Source organism: Nerophis lumbriciformis, linkage group LG22 (genome assembly GCF_033978685.3).
Source record: "Nerophis lumbriciformis linkage group LG22, RoL_Nlum_v2.1, whole genome shotgun sequence".
In the NCBI taxonomy this organism is placed as follows: Eukaryota; Metazoa; Chordata; class Actinopteri; order Syngnathiformes; family Syngnathidae; genus Nerophis; species Nerophis lumbriciformis.
Genome location: NC_084569.2, coordinates 38,379,959 through 38,399,218, shown reverse-complemented (window position 1 = coordinate 38,399,218; position 19,260 = coordinate 38,379,959). Strand labels below are relative to the sequence as shown.

Genomic DNA, 19,260 nt, shown 5'->3' with positions numbered 1-19,260 from the left:
TTTGCATGATGTACTAGTTACTATGGTCATCTAAGTCAGTGGTCACCAACCACCGGTCCGGGGGCCGGTACCGGTCCGTGACGCATTTGCAGGGACAACATTGAATGTGTAGTGTCTTGCGCTCCTATTTTGGTGGCTTTTCCTGTTTTGTTGGTATTTTCCTGAAGCAGTTTCATGTCTTCCTTTGAGCGCTATTCCCCACATCTGCTTAGTTTTAGCAATCAGGATTATTTCAGTTGTGCGGACGCTATCCTTCTTTGTGTGGAAATTGTTGATTGTCATGTCATGTACGGATGTACTTTAAGGATGCCGTCTTTGCTCCACACGCTGTAAGTCTTTGCTGTCGTCCAGCATTCTGTTTTTGTTAAGTTAAATTAAGTCTTTGTTACTTAGAACAGTGTTTTTTCAACCTTTTTTGAGCCCATTTTTTGCGTTGAAAAAATCCGGAGGCACACCACCAGCAGAAATCATTAAAAAACGAAACTCAGTTGACAATAAAAAGTCGTCGTCGCAATTGTTGCATACGACTTTAAACCATAACCAAGCATGCATCACTATAGCTCTTGTCTCAAAGTAGGTGTACTGTCACCACCTGTCACATCACAACGTTACTTATTTTTAGTTTTTTGCTGTTTTTCTGTGTGTAGTGTTTTAGTTCTTGTCTTGCGCTCCCATTTTAATGGCTTTTTCTCTTGTTTTGCTATTTTCCTGTAGCAGTTTCATGTCTTCCTTTGAGCGATATTTCCCGCATCTAATTTGTTTTAGCAATCAAGAATATTTCAGTTGTTTTTATCCTTCTTTGTGGGGACATTGTTGATTGTCATGTCATGTTCCGATGTACATTGTGGACACCGTCTTTGCTCCACAGTAAGTATTTGCTGTCGTCCAGCATTCTGTTTTTTTTTACTTTGTAGCCAGTTCAGTTTTAGTTTCGTTCTATAAATCCTTCCCTAAGCTTCAATGCCTTTTCTTAGGGGCACACACCTTTTGTTTATTTTTGGTTTAAGCATCAGACACCTTTTTACCTGCACCCTGCCTCCCACTGTTTCCGACATCCATCCATCCATCCATCTTCTTCCGCTTATCCGAGGTCGGGTCGCGGGGGCAGCAGCCTAAGCAGGGAAGCCCAGACTTCCCTCTCCCCAGCCACTTTGTCCAGCTCTTCCCGTGGGATCCCGAGGCGTTCCCAGGCCAGCCGGGAGACATAGTCTTCCCAACGTGTCCTGGGTCTTCCCCGAGGCCTACTACCGGTCGGACGTGCCCTAAACACCTCCCTAGGGAGGCGCTCGGGTGGCATCCTGACCAGATGCCCGAACCACCTCATCTGGCTCCTCTCGATGTAAAGGAGCAGCGGCTTTACTTTGAGCTCCCCCCGGATGGCAGAGCTTCTCACCCTATCTCTAAGGGAGAGCCCCGCCACCCGGCGGAGGAAACTCATTTCGGCCGCTTGTACCCGTGATCTTGTCCTTTCGGTCATAACCCAAAGCTCATGACCATAGGTGAGGATGGGAACGTGGATCGACCGGTAAATTGAGAGCTTTGCCTTCCGGCTCAGCTCCTTCTTCACCACAACGGATCGATACAGCGTCCGCATTACTGAAGACGCCGCACCGATCCGCCTGTCGATCTCACGATCCACTCTTCCCTCACTCGTGAACAAGACTCCTAGGTACTTGAACTCCTCCACTTGGGGCAAGATCTCCTCCCCAACCCGGAGATGGCACTCCACCCTTTTCCGGGCGAGAACCATGGACTCGGACTTGGAGGTGCTGATTCTCATCCCAGTCGCTTCACACTCGGCTGCGAACCGATCCAGCGAGAGCTGAAGATCCTGGCCGGATGAAGCCATCAGGACCACATCATCTGCAAAAAGCAGAGACCTAATCCTGCAGCCACCAAACCAGATCCCATCAACGCCTTGACTGCGCCTAGGAATTCTGTCCATAAAAGTTATGAACAGAATCGGTGACAAAGGGCAGCCCTGGCGGAGTCCAACCCTCACTGGAAACGTGTCCGACTTACTGCCGGCAATGCGGACCAAGCTCTGGCACTGAGCATACAGGGAGCGGACCGCCACAATCAGACAGTCCGACACCCCATACTCCCTGAGCACTCCCCACAGGACTTCCCGAGGGACACGGTCGAATGCCTTCTCCAAGTCCACAAAACGAATGTAGACTGGTTGGGCAAACTCCCATGCACCCTCAAAGGACCCTGCCCAGAGTATAGAGCTGGTCCACAGTTCCACGACCAGGACGAAAACCACACTGTTCCTCCTGAATCCGAGGTTCGACTATCCGGCGTAGCCTCCTCTCCAGTACACCCGAATAGACCTTACCGGGAAGGCTGAGGAGTGTTAGAACACACCCTCCGGTTTCCGACATCTACAAAGCAATTAGCTACCTGCTGCCACCTACTGATATGGAAGAGTATTACATGGTTACTCTGCCGACACTCAACAACAACACATCATTTGCAGACTATAATTACTAATTTGCATAAAATATTTTAACCCAAATAGGTGAAATTACATAAACTCAGTGGTTGCGATTTATGGGACACTTTTGTCTCTTCTAATTGTATATTTTAGGAAAATAATTGAGTTTAACCTTATTTTATTTTTTCCTTCCATCCGTCCACCTCTAACATCACACAATCCCCTCCTATCCCAACCCTGCTCTCTCTCCCTTTCATCCTCCATCCTCTCCCTCCCTCTCTCTCTCTTTCTCCCCTTCATCTCACCTCCAGTCCGCCTGAGAAAAACCCTCCTCTTCCTCTTGGATCACAAAGCATCCACTTTCTCTTCAAACCGCTCACTCTTCTCTTGTCTTGCAGTCTCATCTCCTCTCTCTCTCTCTCTCTCTCTGCTGCTCTATCTCGCCCGTTCTCTTCCTGTCCTCCACTTGGCTTTGTCCATCAGCAGCTTGCAGGCTCACCGCTGTTCCTCCAACCTTTTGAGGACTCGGGACTAAGTCTCTGTCATTTGGAGGTAAGTCTGGCTGTCAACCATGTGGTTTTTTTTTTGTTTTGTTTTGTTTTTTACGAGGCTGTGAAGAAAAAAAAAAATGATGCATGAGTGTACAAAACCCCTGAATAGTGAAATAAAAAGACTAGGTAACACTTTAGTATGGGGAACATATTCACCATTAATTAGTTGCTTATTAAGATGCAAATTAGTAATATATTGTCTCTTAATTAGTCATTATTAAGTACTTATTAATGCCTTATTCTGCATGGCCTTATTATACAAGCAGTAAGCCATTAAGTCTTCCCTCAATAACCTCAGAATTATTGCTTATTAGTAACCCTAACCCTTATATGTTCCCCAATAGTCCAAATAACTCTCAATTAAGTCTTTGTTACTTAGAACAGTGGAGGAACAGTGTGGTTTTCGTCCTGGTCGTGGAACTGTGGACCAGCTCTATACTCTCGGCAGGGTCCTTGAGGGTGCATGGGAGTTTGCCCAACCAGTCTACATGTGCTTTGTGGACTTGGAGAAGGCATTCGACCGTGTACCCCGGGAAGTCCTGTGGGGAGTGCTCAGAGAGTATGGGGTAACGGACTGTCTTATTGTGGCAGTTCGCTCCCTGTATAATCAGTGTCAGAGCTTGGTCCGCATTGCCGGCAGTAAGTCGGACACGTTTCCAGTGAGGGTTGGACTCCGCCAAGGCTGCCCTTTGTCACCGATTCTGTTCATAACCTTTATGGACAGAATTTCTAGGCGCAGTCAGGGCGTTGAGGGGATCTGGTTTGGTGGCTGCAGGATTAGGTCACTGCTATTTGCAGATGATGTGGTCCTGATGGCTTCCTCCGGCCAAGATCTTCAGCTCTCACTGGATTGGTTCGCAGCCGAGTGTGAAGCGACTGGGATGGGAATCAGCACCTCCAAGTCCGAGTCCATGGTTCTCTCCCGGAAAAGGGTGGAGTGCCATCTCCGGGTTGGGGAGGAGATCTTGCCCCAAGTGGAGGAGTTCAAGTACCTCGGAGTCTTGTTCACGAGTGGGGGAAGAGTGGATCGTGAGATCGACAGGCGGATCGGTGCGGCGTCTTCAGTAATGCGGACGCTGTATCGATCCGTTGTGGTGAAGAAGGAGCTGAGCCGGAAGGCAAAGCTCTCGATTTACCGGTCGATCTACGTTCCCATCCTCACCTATGGTCATGAGCTTTGGGTCATGACCGAAAGGACAAGATCACGGGTACAAGCGGCCGAAATGAGTTTCCTCCGCCGAGTGGCGGGGCTCTCCCTTAGAGATAGGGTGAGAAGCTCTGTCATTCGGGGGGAGCTCAAAGTAAAGCCGCTGCTCCTCCACATCGAGAGGAGCCAGATGAGGTGGTTCGGGCATCTGGTCAGGATGCCACCCGAACGCCTCCCTAGGATGGTGTTTCGGGCACGTCCGACCGGTAGGAGGCCACGGGGAAGACCCAGGACACGCTGGGAAGACTATCTCTCCCGGCTGGCCTGGGAACGCCTCGGGATCCCGCGGGAGGAGCTGGACGAAGTGGCTGGGGAGAGGGAAGTCTGGGCTTCCCTGCTTAAGCTGCTGCCCCCGCGACCCGACCTCGGATAAGCGGAAGAAGATGGATGGATGGATACTTAGAACAGTGTTTTTTCAACCTTTTTGAGCCAAGGCACATTTTTTGCGTTGAAAAAATCCAGAGGCACACCACCAGCAGACATCATTAAAAAACGAAATTCAGTTCACAGTAAAAAGTCGATTGTTGGGTATGACTTTAAACCATAACCAAGCATGCATCACTATAGCTCTTGTCTCAAAGTAGGTGTACTGTCACCACCTGTCACATCACACCCTGACTTATTTTGAGTTCATTGCCGTTCTCCTGAGTGTAGTGTTTTAGTTCTTGTATTGCGCTCCTATTTTAATGGATTTTTCTCTTATTTTGGTATTTTCGTGTTTTCCTTTGAGCGATATTTCCCGCATCTACTTTGTTTTAGCAATCAAGAAGATTTCAGTTGTTTTTATCCTTCTTTGTGGAGGACATTGTTGTTTGTCATGTCATGTCCGGATGTACTTTGTGGACACCGTCTTTGCTCCAACGTAAGTCTTTGCTGTCGTCCAGCATTCTGTTTTTGTTTACTTTGTAGCCAGTTCAGTTTTAGTTTCGTTCCCTAAGCTTCAATTACTTTTCTTAGGGGCACTCACCTTTTGTTTATTTTTGGTTTAAGCATTAGACACCTTTTTACCTGCACCCTGCCTCCCGCTGTTTCCGACATCTACAAAGCAATTAGCTACCTGCTGCCACCTACTGATATGGAAGAGTATTGCACGGTTACTCGGCCGAGCTCTAGACAACACCGACACTCAACAACTATAATTACTGGTTTGCAAAAAAAATGTTTTAACCCAAATAGGTGAAATTAGATAATCTCCCACGGCACACCAGACTGTATCTCACGGCACAGTAGTTGAAAAACACTGACTTAGAATGTGTTCCCCATACTAAAGGGTTACCAAAGACTATAGTGAGGATACAATGAGTCAAATACAATTGTTGGGTATGACTTTAAACCATAACCAAGCATGCATCACTATAGCTCTTGTCTCAAAGTAGGTGTACTGTCACCACCTGTCACATCACAACGTGACTTATTTTGAGTTCATTGCCGTTTTCCTGAGTGTAGTGTTTTAGTTCTTGTCTTGCGCTCCTATTTTAATGGCTTTTTCTCTTATTTTGGTATTTTCCTGTCGCAGTTTCGTGTTTTCCTTTGAGCGATATTTCCCGCATCTACTTTGTTTTAGCAATCAAGAAGATTTTAGTTGTTTTTATCCTTCTTTGTGGGGGACATTGTTGATTGTCATGTCATGTTCGGAAGTACATTGTCTTTGCTCCACAGTAAGTCTTTGCTGTCGTCCAGCATTCTGTTTTTGTTGACTTTGTAGCCAGTTCAGTTTTAGTTTCGTTCTGCATAGCCTTCCCTAAGCTTCAATTACTTTTCTTAGGGGCACTCACCTTTTGTTTATTTTTGGTTTAAGCATTAGACACCTTTTTACCTGCACCCTGCCTCCCGCTGTTTCCGACATCTACAAAGCGATTAGCTACCGGCTGCCACCTACTGATATGGAAGAGTATTACACGGTTACTCTGCCGACACTCAACAACAACACATCATTTGCAGACTATAATTACTGGTTTGCAAAAACTATTTTTAACCCAAATAGGTGAAATTAGATAACCTCCTAAGGCACATCAGACTGTGGTTGAAAAACACTGACGTAGAATATGTTCCCCATGCTAAAAGCGTTACCAAAGACTATAGTGAGGATACAATGAGTCAAATACAAGACAGAAAAGGAGGTGAAGAAGTGATAAAGTGAAATTCCACGGACAAAACTTAGTAGTTGAGTCAAAAAATGATGATATGATTGCAATAAAAACACCGGAGCCAACATTTCATTCACAAACTGGAGCTGGAAAAAAGACGATGGTGATTGGTTCTCTGAAAACTGTGAGTCACTGTTAGTGTGTGTGTGTGTGTGTGTGTGTGTGTGTGTGTGTGTGTGTGTGTGTGTAAGGGGGGAGAAAATCCATTACATTCCCTTACAAGTGCTGGTGAGGGCGCACACTTGAATGAAACGGCAGGGTTTTCCTCGTACGCTACACATGTCTTACACCGGGGGTGTCAAACTCATTTTAGATCGGGGGCCACTAAGAGAAAAAATCTACTCCCAAGTGGGGCCGGACTGGTAAAATCACGGCACTATAACTTGAAAATAAAGACAACATCAAATTATTTTCTTTGTTTAAAAATAGAACAGGCCCATTCTGAAATTGCACAAATCATAATGTTGAGGGGTTTTCGGTAACATACTCTGGGGAACATAACACTTAATTGAGAGTTTTTTGGACCAGGTCCTCTTACATCTCTAGAGGACCTGCATAAGAGACACTGCAACAGGAGAGCAAACAGCATCCTCAAGGACTCATCCCACCCAGGTCAACACTGGCTTGAACTCTTGCCCTCGGGGAGGCGCTATAAGACCATCAAAGCAAGGACAAATAGACTGAAAAACAGTTTCTATCCTAGAGCTAACTTGCCAACCCTCCCGGATTTTCCGGGAGACTCCCGAAATTCAGCGCCTCTCCCGAAAACCTCCCGGGACAAATTTTCTCCCGAAAATCTCCCGAAATTCAGGCGGACTCAGGTCCTCCACAATATAAAAAAGCGTACCTGCCCAATCACGTTATAACTATAGAATGATGGAGGGCAAGTTCTTGGTTTCTTATGTGGGTTTATTGTTAGGCAGTTTCATTAACGTCCTCCCAGCGCGGCAACAACACACAACAACAGCAGTCACTTTTTTGTATACCGTAAAGCAGTTCGTCTGCCGTAAACATCAATGTTGTGACACTCTTAAACAGGACAATACTGCCATTTAGTGCATTTGATGAAAGCACTTTTGTGCGTGCCACACAGCAATGCATCATCAGAGAGGGTGTTCAGCATGGTTCGAAAAATAGTGACAGAGAATAGAACAAGGATGGACAATTCAACCCTTAACTCAACAATGAGTAGATGAGTGTTATGTGTGTGTATATGTGTAAATAAATGAACACTGAAATTCAAGTATTTATTTTATATATATATATATATATATATATATATATATATATATATATATATGTCTTAATAAGGTTATCCAAAAAATAGTGCTCGATACCGTAGTAGAGCGCAATATATGTATGTGTGGGAAAAAAAAAATCACAAGACTATTTCATCTCTACAGGCCTGTTTCATGAGGGGGGGTACCCTCAATCGTCAGGAGATTTTCTCTGACAATCTCCTGACGATTGAGGGTACCCCCCCTCATGAAACAGGCCTGTAGAGATGAAATAGTCTTGTGATTTTTTTTCCCACACATACATATATATATATATATATATATATATATATATATATATATATATATATATATATATATATATATATATATATATATATAATAAATATATATATATATATATAATAAATATATATATATATATATATATATATATATATATATATATATATATATATATATATATATAGCTAGATATCACTGAACGTCAAGTATTTCCTATATATATATATATATATATATATATATATATATATAGGAAATACTTGACTTGGTGAATTCTAGCTGTAAATATACTCCTCCCCTTTTAGCCACGCCCCCAACCACGCCCCCGTTCCACCCTGACCACGCCCTCCCCCCACCTCCCGAAATCGGAGGTCTCAAGGTTGGCAAGTATGTCCTAGAGCTGTTATTGCCCTAAACTCTGCACTTACCTGAACACTCACCACTTTATTACTTGCTTACCTCTGATAAAGATCTACTGTGCAATATGGTTTTTTTTAACATTTTATTATGTTTTTACATTTTAAATTGTTTTATTATTGTTGTTGTCTTAAGACTATTTTATGTAGGTTTGTTTTAAAAGCACTGAACTGGATTGCTGTCCAATTTCGTTGTTTCCATACAATGACAATAAAGGTATTCTGATATTCTGACTCTGATGTGTCGTAAAATCACGGCATGATAACTTAAAAATAAAGACAACTTCAGATAGTTTTCTTTGTTTAAAAATAGAACAGGCACAATCTGAAATTGTACAAATCATAATGTTGAGGGGTTTTCGGTAACACTTTAGTATGGGGAACACACTCTGGGAAACATAACACTTAATTGAGAGTTATTTGGACCAGGTCCTATTACATCTGTAGAGGACCTGCATAAGAGACACTGCAACAGGAGAGCAAACAGCATCCTCAAGGACTCATCCCACCCAGGTCACCACTGGCTTGAACTCTTGCCCTAGTTTTCTTTGTTTAAAAATAGAACAGGCACATTCTGAAATTGTACAAATCATAATGTTGAGGGGTTTTCGGTAACACTTTAGTATGGGTAACATACTCTGGGGAAAATATTCTAAGTAACAACGACTTAATTGAGAGTTATTTGGACACTAGGGGAACATACAAGGGTTAGGGGTACTAATAAGCAATAATTCTGAGGTTATTGAGGGAAGACTCTTAGTTAATGGCTTACTGCTTGTATAATAAGGCCATGCAGAATAAGGCATTAATAAGTACTTAATAATGACTAATTAAGCGCCAGTATGTTACTAATTTGCATGTTAATAAGCAACTAATTAATGGTGAATATATACCCCATACTAAAGTGTTACCATTTTTTTTTTTTCTTTTACACTTACATGTTGCGGTTAATAGTATTCTATCTTTATGTGTCGTAAAATCACGGCACCATAACTTAAAAATAAAGACAACTTCAGATTGTTTGTTTTGTTTAAAAATAGAACAAGCACATTCTGAAATTGTACAAATTATAATGTTTTTTTTTGTTTTTTTTTACACTTACATGTTGCGGTTAATAGTACGTACACTTTATTTGTCGTTATTTATATTTTTTGAATAAATGATGTGATAATGTTCATCAGTCAACTCATTGGTGTTCATTTCCAATCCGTCAAGATGAAAAAATTGTATCAAAAAGAAATTACAGACCGCTCCCAGTCTGTGGAACGCTCTCCCTGACCACCTGAGGGCACCACAGACTGTGGATGCTTTTAAAAAAAGCCTTAAAAACCCTTCTTTTAAAAAAAAAACCTTTTTTAGATATATGCATACTAGTTCTAGTTATTTGGCTGTTCTAGTTTTTATTTTTATTTATTTGCTACTATCTTTTTCTTTTAATTTTTTTTAATACACTGTAGCACTTTGAGGTTGTTTACTCAATGTAAAGTGTTTTTTTTACAAATAAATTCTATTATTTTTGTTATTATTATTTATGTAGTTTGATCATTTTCCTCGACTGATGTACTAACATCGTGTGGTTTATTTTGCACGTGTAGCACCGTCTACAAAGAATTGCTATTGCGACATCTGGTGGACACATTTAGAACAGCTGTTTCTTTCATTCCCAAAATTTCAGGTTCATTTTTATACTTTGCAAACTCATCCCGCGGGCCGGATATGACCTGTTCGCGGGGCCTGATCCGGTCCTCGGGCCGTATGTTTGACACCCCTGCCTTACACAGTCGTGTACACAGTGTGTAGTTTTGTGTTAACACACATTTTTGTGCACATGAATGTACGCTCCCAGAATTTGTATCGGTCAAAACTGCTAAAAGCCGTGTTTTCTACCTGGGCTATGGATCTTTGGGTACTGAACCGTTCCATTCGATTCTTGGAGATAACGATCCGATTCAGAATCGATTCACATATACTCACATACATACATACATACATACATACATACATACATACATACGTACCTACGCTCCGAAATACATACACAAATACAGTACATACCTACATACTCAAAGTTCGTACATCCACACGCACATTCACTGTACAAACATACATATACACATACATGTACATATACTTTCACTGTACAAACATACATATACAAGTACATATACATATATACACTCATGCATATACTCATGTTCATCAAACATATACTAATGTTGTTGCCCTAGGGTAAACTGGGTAACACATGGCACACTGACAAAGCTTAACTTATTGTTACTATAACAATCTACAAGGTTAATATAGGTTGCTTCTCTCTCTCCCCCTCCATTTTTCTGCATTCTTTTGTATCTCTAGTTATCATTACGTATATGTATTGTTGCATTTGAATATTTGATAATAGAGGTAAATTATTGGTATTGTTCATTATCATTAGCGCTATTTCTATTGGTATTTGTATTGCTCCATTTGTAGTGTAATAATGCTCATTGTCATTTCTGTATTATTATTTATTTCGCTAACAGCTTCTTTGCTATCACTTTTAACATATTTGAACATTTCATATTTGCTGATGTTCCTCTATTGTTGTTGTTGTTGTTTTGATTTATTCCTCAAAATCAAAGTACTACAAAAAATGGAACACAGGGCGAAGGCACAACACGCTGATCGTACTAGGAGCTAAACTAACACTTAGCATAAACTATGAACAAGGAAAACTTACGTTGACTGTGGCATGAAATAAACAAGACTTACTTAGACAAGGCATGAAGAGAACACTTAGCATAAACTACAAACAAGGAAAACTTACGTTGACTGTGGCATGAAATAAACAAGACTTACTTCGAGAAGGCATGAAGCGAACACTTAGCATAAACTATAAACAAGGAAAACGTACGTCGACTGTGGCATGAAATAAACAAGACTTACTTAGACAAGGCATGAAACAAACACCTAGCATAAACTATGAACAAGGAAAGCTTACATTGACTGTGGCATGACATAAACAAGACTTACTTAGACAAGGCATGAAGCAAACACTTCGCATAAACTATGAACAAGGAAAACTTACGTTGACTGTGGCATGACATGAACAAGACTTATTTAGACAAGGCATGAAGCGAACACAGCATAAACTACGAACAAGGAAAACTTACGTTGACTGTGGCATGACGTAAACAAGACTTACTTAGACAAGCCATGAAGCGAACACTTAGCATAAACTATGAACAGGGAAAACTTTTGTTGACTGTGGCATGAAATAAACAAGACTTACTTAGACAAGGCACGAAGCGAACACTTAGCATAAACTATGAACAAGGAAAACTTACGTTGACTGTGGCATGACGTAAACAAGACTTACTAAGACAAGGCATGAAGCGAACACTTAGCATAAACTATGGCAGGGAACAAACAAGGCTTACTAGTAGGTTGCGTGACAACATCGTGAAGCAAACAATGACGCCAGATTGAGGGTGGCGATTGAGGTGACTAAATAGCTCTCTGATTAGTGGTTGGCAGCAGCTGAGAGTGGGACCACTAACCAGAGGCAGGTGAACCCAATTAATCCCCATGGTGACCAAAATAAACCCAGGAGTGCACAAAACAGGAACTAAAGGAGGTGAGGGGAGCAGTGAGCAGCAGCAGTGGCCGCGCCCGGGAATCATTTTTGGTGATTTAACCCCCAATTCCAACCCTTGATGCTGAGTGCCAAGCAGGGAGGTAATGGGTCCCATTTTTATAGTCTTTGGTATGACTCGGCCGGGGTTTGAACTCACAACCTACCGATCTCAGGGCGGACACTCAAATTGTGAGCCTTTGTTTGCTAACTTACAACTAAAAGACAAGTTGTCTTGTATGTTCACTATTTTATTTAAGGACAAAATTGTTATTCGACTGTAATAAGAAACATATGCTTAATGTACCCTTAAATATTTTGTTAAAATAATGCAATTTTTGTGGTCCCCTGATTAGATTTTTTGTTAAAATAATACAATTTTTTTTTAAACATTTTAATTAATGCAATTTTGTTGGAATTATGCCATTTTGTGGTTTCCTGGTTAGATTTTTTGTTAAAATAATGCAATTTTTTAAAACATTTTAAATAATGCCATTCTGGTTAAAATAATGCCATTTTTGTGGTACCCTGATTAGATTTTTTGTTAAAATACTGCCAAGTTTTTAAAAACATTTTAAATAATGCATTTTTTGTTAAAATAATGCAATTTTTGTGGTTCCCTGATTAGATTTGTTGTTAAAATGATGCCATTTTTTAAAACATTTTAAATAATGCAATTTTTTGTTGGAATAATGCCATTTTTGTGGTCCCCTGATTATATTTTTTGTTAAAATAATGCCATTTTTGAAAACATTTTATATAATGCAATTTTTTGTTGAATTAATGCTATTTTTGTGGTCCCCTGATTAGATTTTTTTTTTAAATAATAATTTTTTTTTTAAAACATTTTAAATAACGCATTTTTTGTTAAAATAATGCAATTTTTGTGGTCCCCTGATTAGATGTTTTGTTACAATAATACAATTTTTTAAAACATTTTAATTAATGAAATTTTGTTGGAATTATGCCATTTTGTGGTTTCCTGGTTAGATTTTTTGTTAAAATAATGCAATTTTTTAAAAACATTTTAAATAATGCCATTTCTGGTTAAAATAATGCCATTTTTGTGGTACCCTGATTAGATTTTTTGTTAAAATACTGCCATGTTTTTAAAAACATTTTAAATAATGCATTTTTTGTTAAAATAATGCAATTTTTTGTGGTTCCCTGATTAGATTTGTTGTTAAAATGATGCCATTTTTTAAAAACATTTTAAATAATGCAATTTTATTGTTGAAATAATGCCATTTTTGTGGTCCCCTGATTATATTTTTTGTTAAAATAATGCCATTTTTGAAAACATTTTATATAATGCAATTTTATGTTGAATTAATGCTATTTTTGTGGTCCCCTGATTAGATTTTTTTTTTTTAATAATTTTTTTTTTTTAAACATTTTAAATAACGCATTTTTTGTTGAAGTAATGCATTTTTTGTGGTCCCCTGATTAGATGTTTTGTTACAATAATACAATTTTTTAAAACATTTTAATTAATGCAATTTTGTTGGAATTATGCCATTTTGTGGTTTCCTGGTTAGATTTTTTGTTAAAATAATGCAATTTTTTAAAACATTTTAAATAATGCCATTTCTGGTTAAAATAATGCCATTTTTGTGGTACCCTGATTAGATTTTTTGTTAAAATAATGCCATGTTTTTAAAAACATTTTAAATAATGCATTTTTTGTTAAAATAATGCAATTTTTGTGGTTCCCTGATTAGATTTGTTGTTAAAATGATGCCATTTTTTAAAACATTTTAAATAATGCAATTTTTTGTTGAAATAATGCCATTTTTGTGGTCCCCTGATTATATTTTTTGTTAAAATAATGCCATTTTTGAAAATATTTTATATAATGCAATTTTTTGTTGAATTAATGCTATTTTTGTGGTCCCTGATTAGATTTTTTTTTTAAATAATAATTATTTTTTTTTTAAACATTTTAAATAACGCATTTTTTGTTAAAATAATGCAATTTTTGTGGTCCCCTGATTAGATCTTTTGTTACAATAATACAATTTTTTAAAACATTTTAATTAATGCAATTTTGTTGGAATTATGCCATTTTGTGGTTTCCTGGTTAGATTTTTTGTTAAAATAATACAATTTTTTAAAACATTTTAAATAATGCAATTTCTGGTTAAAATAATGCCATTTTTGTGGTACCCTGATTAGATTTTTTGTTAAAATAATGCCATGTTTTTAAAAAATATTTTAAATAATGCATTTTTTGTTAAAATAATGCAATTTTTGTGGTTCCCTGATTAGATTTGTTGTTAAAATGATGCCATTTTTTAAAACATTTTAAATAATGCAATTTTATTGTTGAAATAATGCCATTTTTGTGGTCCCCTGATTATATTTTTTGTTAAAATAATGCCATTTTTGAAAACATTTTATATAATGCAATTTTTTGTTGAATTAATGCTATTTTTGTGGTCCCCTGATTAGATTTTTTTTTTAACTAATAAATTTTTTTTTTAAACATTTTGAATAACGCATTTTTTGTTAAAATAATGCAATTTTTGTGGTCCCCTGATTAGATTTTTTGTTAAAATAATAAAAAAAATTTAAACATTTTAATTAATGCAATTTTGTTGGAATTATGCCATTTTGTGGTTTCCTGGTTAGATTTTTTGTTAAAATAATGCAATTTTTAAAAACATTTTAAATAATGCCATTTCTGGTTAAAATAATGCCATTTTTGTGGTACCCTGATTAGATTTTTTGTTAAAATAATGCCATGTTTTTAAAAACATTTTAAATAATGCATTTTTTGTTAAAATAATGCAATTTTTTGTGGTTCCCTGATTAGATTTGTTGTTAAAATGATGCCATTTTTTAAAACATTTTAAATAATGCAATCTTTTGTTGAAATAATGCCATTTTTGTGGTCCCCTGATTATATTTTTTGTTAAAATAATGCCATTTTTGAAAACATTTTATATAATGCAATTTTTTTTTGAATTAATGCTATTTTTGTGGTCCCCTGATTAGATTTTTTTTTTAAATAATACATTTTTTTTTAAACATTTTAAATAACGCATTTTTTGTTAAAATAATGCAATTTTGTGGTCCCCTGATTAGATGTTTTGTTACAATAATACCATTTTTTAAAACATTTTAATTAATGCAATTTTGTTGGAATTATGCCATTTTGTGGTTTCCTGGTTAGATTTTTTGTTAAAATAATAATTTTTTTTAAAACATTTTAAATAATGTCATTTCTGGTTAAAATAATGCCATTTTTGTGGTACCCTGATTAGATTTTTTGTTAAAATAATGCCATATTTTTAAAAACATTTTAAATAATGCATTTTTTGTTAAAATAATGCAAATTTTTGTGGTTCCCTGATTAGATTTGTTGTTAAAATGATGCCATTTTTTAAAACATTTTAAATAATGCAATTTTTGGTTGAAATAATGCCATTTTTGTGGTCCCCTGATTATATTTTTTGTTAAAATAATGCCATTTCTGAAAACATTTTATATAATGCAATTTTTTGTTGAATTAATGCTATTTTTGTGGTCCCCTGATTAGATTTTTTTTTTAAATAATTTTTTTTTTTTAACATTTTAAATAACGCATTTTTTGTTAAAATAATGCAATTTTTGTGGTCCCCTGAGTAGATGTTTTGTTACAATAACACAATTTTTTAAAACATTTTAATTAATGCAATTTCGTTGGAATTATGCCATTTTGTGGTTTCCTGGTTAGATTTTTTGTTAAAATAATGCAATTTCTTAAAACATTTTAAATAATGCCATTTCTGGTTAAAATAATGCCATTTTTGTGGTACCCTGATTAGATTTTTTGTTAAAATAATGCCATGTTTTTAAAAACATTTTAAATAATGCATTTTTTGTTAAAATAATGCACATTTTTGTGGTTCCCTGATTAGATTTGTTGTTAAAATTATGCCATTTTTTAAAACATTTTAAATAATGCAATTTTTTGTTGAAATAATGCCATTTTTGTGGTCCCCTGATTATATTTTTTGTTAAAATAATGCCATTTTTGAAAACCTTTTATATAATGCAATTTGTTGTTGAATTAATGCTATTTTTGTGGTCCCCTGATTAGATTTTTTTTTTTAATAATAATTTTTTTTAACACATTTTAAATAACGCATTTTTTGTTAAAATAATGCAATTTTTGTGGTCCCCTGATTAGATTTTTTGTTAAATTAATGCCATTTTTTAAAACACTTTAAATAATGCAAATTTTTGTTGAAATAATGCAATTTTTGTGGTCCCCTGATTATATTGTTTGTTAAAATAATGCCATTGCGTCCAAGACCCAACTTCCGGGCTAATGATTTTAGCTTGTCCTGAACAATTTGGAGGTAATCCTCCTATTTCATTGTCCCTTTTACCCTCTGTAAAGCACCAGTTCCATTGGCAGCAAAACAGGCCCAGAGCATAATACTACCACCACCATGCTTGGCGGTAGGGATGGTGTTCCTGGGATTAAAGGCCTCACCCTTATCTCCTCCAAACATATTGCTGGGTATTGCGGCCAAACAGCTCCAGATTTTTTGTTAAAATAATGCAATTTCTTAAAACATTTTAAATAACGCCATTTCTGGTTAAAATAATGCCATTTTTGTGGTACCCTGATTAGATTTTTTGTTAAAATAATGCCATGTTTTTAAAAACATTTTAAATAATGCATTTTTTGTTAAAATAATGCACATTTTTGTGGTTCCCTGATTAGATTTGTTGTTAAAATGATGCCATTTTTTAAAACATTTTAAATAATGCAATTTTTTTGTTGAAATAATGCCATTTTTGTGGTCCCCTGATTATATTTTTTGTTAAAATAATGCAATTTCTTAAAACATTTTAAATAATGCCATTTCTGGTTAAAATAATGCCATTTTTGTGGTACCCTGATTAGGTTTTTTGTTAAAATAATGCCATGTTTTTAAAAACATTTTAAATAATGCATTTTTTGTTAAAATAATGCACATTTTTGTGGTTCCCTGATTAGATTTGTTGTTAAAATGATGCCATTTTTTAAAACATTTTAAATAATGCAATTTTTTTGTTGAAATAATGCCATTTTTGTGGTCCCCTGATTATATTTTTTGTTAAAATAATGCAATTTCTTAAAACATTTTAAATATTGCCATTTCTGGTTAAAATAATGCCATTTTTGTGGTACCCTGATTAGATTTTTTGTTAAAATAATGCCATGTTTTTAAAAACATTTTAAATAATGCATTTTTTGTTAAAATAATGCACATTTTTGTGGTTCCCTGATTAGATTTGTTGTTAAAATGATGCCATTTTTTAAAACATTTTAAATAATGCAATTTTTTGTTGAAATAATGCCATTTTTGTGGTCCCCTGATTATATTTTTTGTTAAAATAATGCCATTTTTGAAAACATTTTATATACTACAATTTTTTGTTGAATTTATGCTATTTTTGTGGTCCCCTGATTAGATTTTTTTTTTTAAATAATAATTTTTTTTTTAAACATTTTAAATAACGCATTTTTTGTTAAAATAATGCAATTTTTCTGGTCCCCTGATTAGATTTTTTGTTAAAATAATAAAAAAAAATTAAACATTTTAATTAATGCAATTTTGTTGGAATTATGCCATTTTGTGGTTTCCTGGTTAGATTTTTTGTTAAAATAATGCAATTTTTTTTAAACATTTTAAATAATGCCATTTCTGGTTGAAATAATGCCATTTTTGTGGTCCCCTGATTATATTTTTTGTTAAAATAATGCCATTTTTGAAAACATTTTATATAATGCAATTTTTTGTTGAATTAATGCTATTTTTGTGGTCCCCTGATTAGATTTTTTTTTTTTAATAATATATATATATTTTTAAACATTTTAAATAACGCATTTTTTGTTAAAACAATGCAATTTTTGTGGTCCCCTGATTATATTGTTTGTTGAAATAATGCCATTGCGTCCAAAACCCAACTTCCGGGCTAATGATTTTAGCTTGTCCTGAACAATTTGGAGGTAATCCTCCTATTTCATTGTCCCTTTTACCCTCTGTAAAGCACCAGTTCCATTGGCAGCAAAACAGGCCCAGAGCATAATACTACCACCACCATGCTTGGCGGTAGGAATGGTGTTCCTGGGCTTAAAGGCCTCACCCTTATCTCCTCCAAACATATTGCTGGGTATTGTGGCCAAACAGCTCCATTTTTGTTTCATCTGACCACAGAACTTTCCTCCAGAAGGTCTTATCTTTGTCCATGTGATGTCAGATGAAACACAAATAAATAAAGTGCAAGCACACGTGTTAAACTCTCACGTCATCCATCCTCATAAACTTTATCACTGTTAGATTCCAGCGTAATGGATGTTAGCATGTCCTCACTTGATATCCTGGGATTTCTGTCATTTAACAAGCTCCTTGGAGTGTGAAATGCCAACGTGTGATATAATAGTCCCTGGGGGAGGAGGGCTCTCTGTGCGGCACGGAAAGGGCCGGAGAGGTGGAAGGCGGGGAGGTGTGGAACGGTGGCATGCAGGTGAAATGTGACCTGTGCCAGCGGTCCAGGTGTTTACGTCGCCGCTGTATTTATTTTGACTCCATGTGCCCGGCCTGATCCAATTAAAAGCCGTGATTGACAGCAGGGAGCTGTCAGGAGCGAGCGCTGGGATTTGATCAGATGGTCTGCCGGTCCATTTTTTGGAGGTTGACATTTTCCAACGCCTTGCCCCTCAACGTCGCGCCGCACTGACACGACGGAAATGCAAAACAACTTGTTTTTATTTGTCGTCACGCAAATCATTCCAGCGATAAAAAGACGGGGCATTTTGTTACGCCTTTGTCCTAAACAAATAAATATTGTAGAAGCAAAAGAAGCAGAATGACACCCAAGGACAAAGGAATGAGTTTAACATTGTGGGGGATATGTTTTGTCTTATGATGCAACCAAAAAAAACAAAAAGATTTTTAACTTTAAGAAAAAGGATTTGCAACCAAAAAAATGAATTTGAAATGGAAAAAAAAAAAAAAAAAAAAAAAAAAAAAGTTTTGGGTTGCAAATCTTTTTTTGGTTTATAAACTTTTTAAAATAACACTTTTTTGGGGTGGAATTTTTTTTTGTTTGCAAATCTTTCTTGGGGTCGCAAATCTTTTTGGTTACACATGTTTTTGGGTGCAAAAAATTTTTTGGTTACCTTTATATTTTTTGGTTGCCAAACTTTTTGGGGGCAACACATTTTTTTGTCAGCAATATTTTTTTTTGGGGGGGGGGGGGGGGGACTTTTTGCTTACACATTTTTTTTGGTTGTAAATCTTTCGATTACACATTTTTGGTTATACATTTTTTTGGGTTGCAAATATTACTTCTTCTTTATATTTTTTGGTTGCCAAACTTTTTG

General features: G+C 36.5%; 1 protein-coding gene across 2 annotated transcripts in view; it reads left to right on the top strand.

The window, feature by feature from the left end:
- Nucleotides 1-2,775: 2,775 nt before the first annotated feature.
- pvalb6 (parvalbumin 6) overlaps nucleotides 2,776-19,260 on the top strand; it is a 136,373-nt gene continuing 119,888 nt past the window's right edge. Inside the window, exon 1 of one of the 2 annotated variants that reach the window (XM_061973834.1) lies at nucleotides 2,776-2,989. The gene's annotated coding sequence lies outside the window, so the exon portion shown is untranslated. The remainder of the gene's footprint in view (nucleotides 2,990-19,260) is intronic. The other variant, XM_061973833.2, reaches the window with a different exon arrangement.